This window comes from Procambarus clarkii, chromosome 72 (genome assembly GCF_040958095.1).
Source record: "Procambarus clarkii isolate CNS0578487 chromosome 72, FALCON_Pclarkii_2.0, whole genome shotgun sequence".
Taxonomy (NCBI): domain Eukaryota; kingdom Metazoa; phylum Arthropoda; class Malacostraca; order Decapoda; family Cambaridae; genus Procambarus; species Procambarus clarkii.
In genome coordinates, this window is record NC_091221.1 from 4,883,613 (window position 1) to 4,891,998 (window position 8,386).

Genomic DNA, 8,386 nt, shown 5'->3' on the forward strand with positions numbered 1-8,386 from the left:
CGACTACCAACAGTTGTGATGTATCTATCAGCTCTCACTATAATCTCTTTCATTATTGTTATAAAACCTTTTCATTTATTATCCAGCTCCTCCTCTGATCATGTCTTGCAGGGCGGTAGACTATATGCATTTATGATTGTTAGTTTATCATTCTGATTGCAGATCTCTAGTGCTAATATGTCAACTTCTAGTGGATTGGCAATCATTATTTTATTTACCTTTAGGTGTTCTTTCACTAGCACAGTAATGCCATCCCCTTTCCTAATTTTTCTGTATATTTTCCTTCCATCATAACAGGTATGAGGGAAAAGATAGTGTGTTCGTCGAAAGTATAGAAAAGTGGGACTTACATGTTCTTATATGCAAACATCCCTTTACAGCATTCTATTGTGAACAAATATTCCCTAATTTAATGACATAGCATGAAAATTGAGGTGAGAACGCTGAAAAGAGTACAGTATAAACATTTGAGTGGTGAGCTCTTGAGCAACGCTCGGGGCTACCTTGCAGTGCGCAGCGGGTCTAAAGTATAGGAAAGTGAGACTTATATGCAAATATCCCTTTACGGCATTCTAATGCAAACAATTTGATGCCAAATTGAACGACGTAGCACGAAAATTGAGGAGAGAAAGCTGAAAAGAATATAAACATTGGAGTGTGGGTGTGCTCTCATGGTCAACGCTCGGCCGACCTTGCTGTGTGTGGCAGGTCGCCTGCTGGGCCAGTGAAAGTTGTTAATCTCAAACCAAGAAGGTGGATAAAAATAATCCTTTACCTGGAGATACAGATCCTTCAGCCTAGGGACAAGAACCCAAGTCAGGTCAAAAGACCAGATCCCAAATTTAACACAGAATCTATAATAACCAATCCCCCGATGGGGGTCTCAAAGAATCCAATAGGAACAATGTAAAGACAGTTAAGGAATTAAAGTCACCTGAGGCATAGTCAAATCTGCCTCAAGGATAGAATACAAGAGCACAGCATCAAAACTAAAGGAAGAAAACTATCTAACCTCAGATGCTTGAAAGCACCAACAATTGGTTAAGGATGATAAGCTAACCGAAGAAGGTCAAATGGGTCACTCAAGCAAGACAATCAATGGAAGACCCCAAAGAGGAAGTCCTTGATTTAGCATGAGTTATACTAAGGCCTCAATATCCTTCATATAAAAAAGAAGAACCTTCCCTGCATTAGAGCACCCAGGGGCTGCAAAACCCTACTCTCCTAGTAAAGAACAAACTTGACAGATCAAAAAAATACCACGTGTAGCAAATATCTTTTGTCCTGAATAGTTTACTAGGAGAGGGTACTAGCTATACCCAAGTCTCTACTCCCCACTTTCTTTTATTATCCCTCCTGCCTTCCCATTTCACCCCAAGAACTCTACCTTTTAACCGTGTTTGTTTGACCTTCCGTGTTTCCGTACCGTGTTTGACCTTCTGCCCCCCTCCCCTTTCTCCATTATCCTCCAACATACCCTCTCCCAATTTTCCCTCACTCCTCCTCTTTCCCTCTTCATACATCCCCCCCTCCCCCCACTCTATGTAATACTGAATTCACTTTCATCATGAATAAATCTTGGGACTCAGACAGGTACCTTTCACCAATTAGGGGGAGGGAAGAAGGTCATTATTTAGCCCAGCCCCCTTTAAATAGGACCAATAAGACCAACCCCAACCAGCTGTGTTTGTCCTGTACCTCAGACCCTTCACCCTGCAAAGTTAGGCAAGGCTAGCCCTAAGTATCTCACCTCCAACCTCATATAACCTGACATTCTCTCTTATTTAGATTCGAGTGAGTTTTCACTTTTTAGTGTGGTCACAAATTCAAAACCACCACCCCTCTAATCATGTGATAAACACTACATGCTAACATATAATGATCAAAACCACTTACCACTATACCTTAATAACAGTAAACTAATTTCCCAACTGCTCAAAGTTATGCTACAAGAATCCTTATGAACCAGAAAAAAATTAATCGAAACCACCACAACTGTAGAACCTTATCAAAATAGTGAGCAGAGATATTAAAAGAAAACAAGTGGTGAAAACAAAAATATTTAGTTTTTTTATTACTTTGGGCACACCCATACATATTAACACACACAGCAAGTCTTCCGTAAAATTATCCCTTGCCATATAAAAAATACATTTCCCCTGTGATATCTTTAACCTTATCAAGACCAGATGAAGTATGATGCTACAATCTGAACAGAATCCCCTTAATTAAATAACTTGAACTCTTTGGCATCCTAGGAATACAGGGTGGCACTACACAATGTACAGTAGTAGGGGAACATATGTTGAAGAGCATAGGACTAGCAGATGAGACCAGAAATACCAGCTCCATTTGTAATCTTGGCAAGAGACAAGCAAGGGCTTTGTCTTGGTTGAGAGACAAGGCTGCTGTACTAGTACTCTAACTTATCTTATCACCTTATCTCTGCAAGTGGTTTGTTAGTCATCATCTCCCTTTTGTACATCTCTTGTATGTGTCCCATAATGTATAATTACCTAAGTGTAATTACAGGATGAGAGCTACGCTCGTGGTGTCCCGTCTTCCCAGCACTCTTTGTCATATAACGCTTTGAAATTACTGACAGTTTTGGCCTCCTCCACCTTCTCACCTAGCTTGTTCCAACCATCTTCCACTCTGTTTACAAAAGTGAATTTTCTTGTATTTCTCCGGCAGCTTTGTTTCGTTAGTTTAAATCAATGACCTCTTGTTCTTGAAGTTCCAGGTCTCATGAATTCTCCCCTATCAATTTTATCGATTCCTGTTACTATTTTGTACCTAGTGATCATATCGCCTCTTTTTCTTTAATCTTCTAGTTTTTGCATATTTAATGCCTCTAACCTCTCCTCGTAGCTCTTGTCCTTCAGTTCTGGGAGCCACTTAGTGGCATGTCTTTGCACCTTTTCCAGTTTGTTGATGTGCTTCTTAAGATATGGGCACCATACAACTGCTGCATATTCCAGCTTTGGTCTAACAAAAGTTGTGAACAATTTCTTTAGTATTTCTCCATCCATGTACTGTATTTAAAAGCAATTCTGAAGTTAGAAAGTGTAGCATAGGCTCCTTGCAAAATGTTCTTAATGTGGTCCTCAGGTGACAGTTTTCTATCTAGAACCACCCCTAGATCCCTTTCTTTGTCAGAATTCTTTAAAGATTTCTCACATAATTTATAGGTTGTGTGGGGTCTATGTTCTCCAATTCCACATTCCATAACATGGCATTTATTCACATTAAATTCCATTTGCCAAGTGGTGCTCCATATACTTATTTTGTCCAGGTCTTCTTGAAGGGCATGACAACCATCTAGGTTTCTCATCTTCCCTATTATCTTAGCGTCACCAGCAAACATGTTCATATAATTCTGTATTCCATCTGGTAGATCGTTTATGTAGACAATGAACATCACCGGTGCAAGAACTGAACCCTGTGGTACTTCACTTATGACATTTCTCCAATCCGATACATTGCCTCTGATTACGGCCCTAATTTTTCTATCAGGAAATTTTTCATCCATGTTAGAAGCTTACCTGTCACTCCTCCAATATTTTCTAGTTTCCAGAACAACCTCTTATGTGGAACTCTGTCAAAAGCCATTTTTAGGTCCAGATAGATGCAGTCAACCCAACCATCTCTTTCCTGTAAAATCTCTGTGGCTCGATCATAGAAACTGAGTAAATTCGTTATGCAGGATCTTCCAGATCAAAAACCATACTGTTTGTCTGTTGTTATATCATTTTTCTCCAGGTGTTCTACCCATTTAGTTTTAATTATTTTTTTCCAGTATTTTGACTATTACACTTGTCAATGATACAGGTCTATAACTGAGGGGGGGTCTTCCCCTGTTGCCACTTTTATAGATTGGAACTATGTTAGCCTTTTTCCACACATCAGCTACAACTCCTGTACACAGGAATACCTGAAAAATCAGTTGAAGTGGAATGCTGAGCTCAGGTGCACATTCTCTCAGAACCCATGGTCTGGACCAACTGCTTCTTTCTTACTTAGCTCCTTGAGCAATTTTTCCACTTCGTCTTTAGACACCTCTATGTTGTTCTCTGGAATTCTTATTGTGTCTGGTTCCCTGAAGATTTCATTTTGTACAAACACACTTTGGAACTTTTCGTTTAATGTTTCACACAATTCCTTTTCATTTTCCGTGAATAATCCCATTTTCAACCTCTGAAAAATATCCTTTACCCGCAATTTGTTGTTTATGAATTTATAGAATAGACATGGTTCTGTTTTACATTTTTCTGCAATCCCTTTGTCAAAATTTCTTTCTGCCTCTCTCCTCACTTCCGTGTAGTTGTTTCTCACATCTTTGTATTGGTGGTATGTTTGGGGATTTGGCCTCTTCCTATATTGATTACATTTATGTGTCTTTTGGTCTCTGGCCCTCACGCAATTTCTGTCGAACCAATCCTGTTTCCTCGTTCAGCATCTCTGCTTTGGTATAAACTTTTTTGTGCCTTTTATCATATATTTCACAAAACTTGACATACATCTCATTTACTTCATGTCCTAACAGCATGTCTTTCCAGTCAAATTCCTTAAAGAAATGTCTGAATTCCCCATAATGACCTCTCCTGAAATCAGGCTTTTCAACTGCTTCAACCTCATTTTCTTCCAGATAATAATGCATTGCATACTTTATTCCCAAAAAGACATGGTCACTTTTACCCAAGGGAGGGAGGGAGGAACTGAATGTCAAATCTCTCTTCCACTACACTGGTAAATATCAAATCCAGCATGGAGGGAACATCCCCTTCTCTCATCCTCGTAGCTTGTTTAACATGTTGAAACATGAATGTTTCCAGGATGAGATTTACAAATCTACAAGTCCAAAAATCCTCTATTCTAGCTTCATATGCCTCCCAGTCTATAACTTTCAAGTTGATGTCGCCGACTACCAACAGTTGTGATCTATCTTTATCAGCTCTCGCTATATCTCTCTCATTATTGTTATAAGACCATGTCATTTATTATCTAGCTTCTCCTTTGACCATATGTTGCATGCCGGTGAACTATATGCATTTATGATCGTTAGTTTATCATCCCGATTGCAGATCTCTAGTGCTATTATGTCAACTTCTCATAGATTGGCAATCATTATTTCATTTACCTTTAGGTGTTCTTTCACCAGCACAGCAACGCCACCCCCTTCCCTAATTTTTCTGTCCTGTCTCCAGACTGAGTAGCCCCTTGGGAATATGACCTCATTTAAAATATCATCTTCAAGTTTTGTCTCCGTGAGTGCAACAATGTCTGGTGTCTGCAGCTGTATTACATCACTTAATTCCAGTATCTTTGATCTCACTCCAACTATGTTGGTGTGTGCAATTTTCAGGAACATGTTCCCCCTCTCCTTATTCTTCACTACCACTTTCTCTAGTGATTTTGTTGGTTTGTCTTTTTGTACCATTTTACTGGTCTGCCTACCACTATCACTTTGTAGAAAAAACAATATTTCTTTTTCATTCCTACTCTCATTTAGATGTTTTGCCTCGATGTATGTATTAGTTGTGAAGCTCCTATTTCATACTTGGCAATATTTGATAAATGTTATGTACAAAAATGGTGACTGCCTCCATATGCTTTAATGGAAGCACATAGTCAAACTAATGATTGCCAGAAAGACAACTAAGTCCTACAGCAAACATCCACCCATATTTTGGAAATTTCTTCTCCTTAAGTCTTTCCCATGTAAAAAAAAAAAAAGTATATGTAATTTGTAAACTCCAATTTCTGAAAGAGCCTTAGTGGCTTCCTGAAGCTACTGTCACTGATGGTGTACCATCTACTAGGTTGCATCTGCCACAGAGTTCTATTGACCTATTTGGAATTAGAGTCAGAACTTGGACCCCCCTCACAGAGGCCAACCTGTCCTCTTACAAATAACGTCGCATTTCGCTCGTATGAGTTACACAAGGCCAAAAATTGTAGTACTGTACTTTAAAATGGAAGTGGCTAGCGACAGTGACGTACAGTACTATCCCATTTTCTGTTTTGGGTCCTCTGATAGGTAATTTGACAATTTCATTGACATTGGGAAACCTTAGGAGGATGGGCTGCAGAGGCACATGGAACAGTAGTATTTATTTATTTATGGAACCACCAGAGAAGAAACCAAAAAGTCAGTCAAAACAAACCACTGCTTCAAAAACCGCCGAAAGAACTTCTTGAGGTTATCTTGAGATGATTTTGGGGCTTTAGTGTCCCCGCGGCCCGGTCCTCGACCAGGCCTCCACCCCCCAGGAAGCAGCCCGTGACAACTGACTAACACCCAGGTACCTATTTTATTGCTAGGTAACAGGGGCATAGGGTGAAAGAAACTCTGCCCATTGTTTCTTGCCGGCGCCCGGGATCGAACCCGGGACCACAGGATCACAAGTCCAGTGTGCTGTCCGCTCGGCCGACCGGCTCCCCAACTAAGTAAACTATCAAAATCTCTTGGAGAAAGATGGGGAAGGCAGCTCATAGTCAATCAGGGTCTCCACCCTCAGTTTTATGCTGATGTAGAGTGTGACAGGTCACCTCACTTCTGCTCAGGCTCCAGTGTTCTGCTCTTTAGCTAAGTGGTGGTTTTTACCCTTGCTGGCAGCACCTGTACACTATGGTGTAGTGTGAGCCTGAAGTTAAGAGTGCTTAGAGCTGCACATGTACAGGGTTAACTTCCTTGGAGTGCTCGGGAGTTGCTTCTGTAGAGGTCCTCACTTGTGGTTGCCCTAGCCCACAGTGGACTAGGTATCTTGGGATTTTCCGGCCGTTACTTGAGTCAGGAGTGATGTTTGGCTGGCGAACTGCACCGATTACTTGCGTGCTGGCCTGGCAAGGTCAGCCTTCACAACTACATACCTGTAAACCAGGTTGCATCACCTTACTTGTATCAGAGTCATTAACTGACATAGCATCCCAGTGTCCTGTTGGGTATTTTTTCCATAAATTTCCTGCAGGTTCAGTGGTACTATGGATATCTCCACTTGACCTGATGTTGCTTCAAGCAAGTTTGAGGGTTGCTCGTCGTCTGTGCCATGTGACAGCAGAGTACATCTGCCTCCACCATGTTAATTATTGGGTCAGTGGGTCTGCCTCCACTATGTTAATAGTTGGGTCAGTTGGGTCAGCTTTGGGTTTTGAACATACATGAAAATGGTGCAATGGTTGTTGAACTAGCTAGGTAGAACAACAAATCTATATTAATAATATGCACTGTAATTGCTAAGAAAAAGGACATTATGAGCCCAATTTCCTAAATTGGGCTCATAATGAGCCTAAAGTTGCAAAAAAAGCCTATCAACAAATGAGCCTAAAGTAGCAAAAGGTGTATCAACAATCACGAAATAAAGAACACAAACACTTGAGGCTGTTAAAAAGTTATTAATTTGGACACACAACAAGGAGCTAGCGGGTGATAGCATTTCAGAGGCCATCACTTGTGAAAAAGCAGGGCAATTGCATGAAGACCTTTTAAAGAAAACCCCTGAAACAAGTGATGCAGATACAAGAGTTCAAGGCAAGCAGGGGATAGTTTGAGAAATTTAGAAAAAGAAGTGGCATTCACAGTGTTGCGAGTTGGTGGAGGAACACAACGAAGAACTGACCACCGAAGAAATCCTACCCCTTCACAAGGAGCAGCAACAAGAGGCAGCTGAGGAAATTTCTTCAGGGCAGGAGGCAGCACAATGTCCTTTCCTTAACAATTAAGAAGTGCTGTAGACTGTGAGAAGAAATGCAAACTATTGTTGAAACGACTCACCCAGAGCGAGCTGTAGTAGGCCGTTGCCTTAACCTTTTTAATGACAATATAATGGAAGGGGACTCTCCTTCCAAACACTAACACCTCTCCTCCTCTTCATCATCTTCCATACGACAACAAGTCATCAACAAAGGTAAGCAATAACTTGTACATACTATAGTACTAAATATTTGGGTGAATAAGGTATGAAATTTATTTTGAAGTTAATATTTTTGAGTGTGTGGAACGGATTAAGTCTATTTACAGTATGTCGTTTCGGGTTGCGAATTTTCGACTTGCAAACCGTCTCTGGGAAAGGATTAAATTCGTAAGCTGAGGTACCACTGTATATATATTATATACTGTACATTAAATATATATACACACACATTTATGAGTACAAATATGCACACCATGTATTTATTTATACTAATATATTTATACATAAGCCAATATATAAGCCTAAATTTTATAATTATACATAGCACACATTTTGCCTGAAATATATTATTGTAATCACTTACTTTTATTATTGTAATCACTTACTTCTTGCTGTTAAAATTTCAGTGGCTCATAGTATGGCTGCCCTACACGTTCCTAAAGCCATAACCTTAGAAACATTTCGTAGGCATT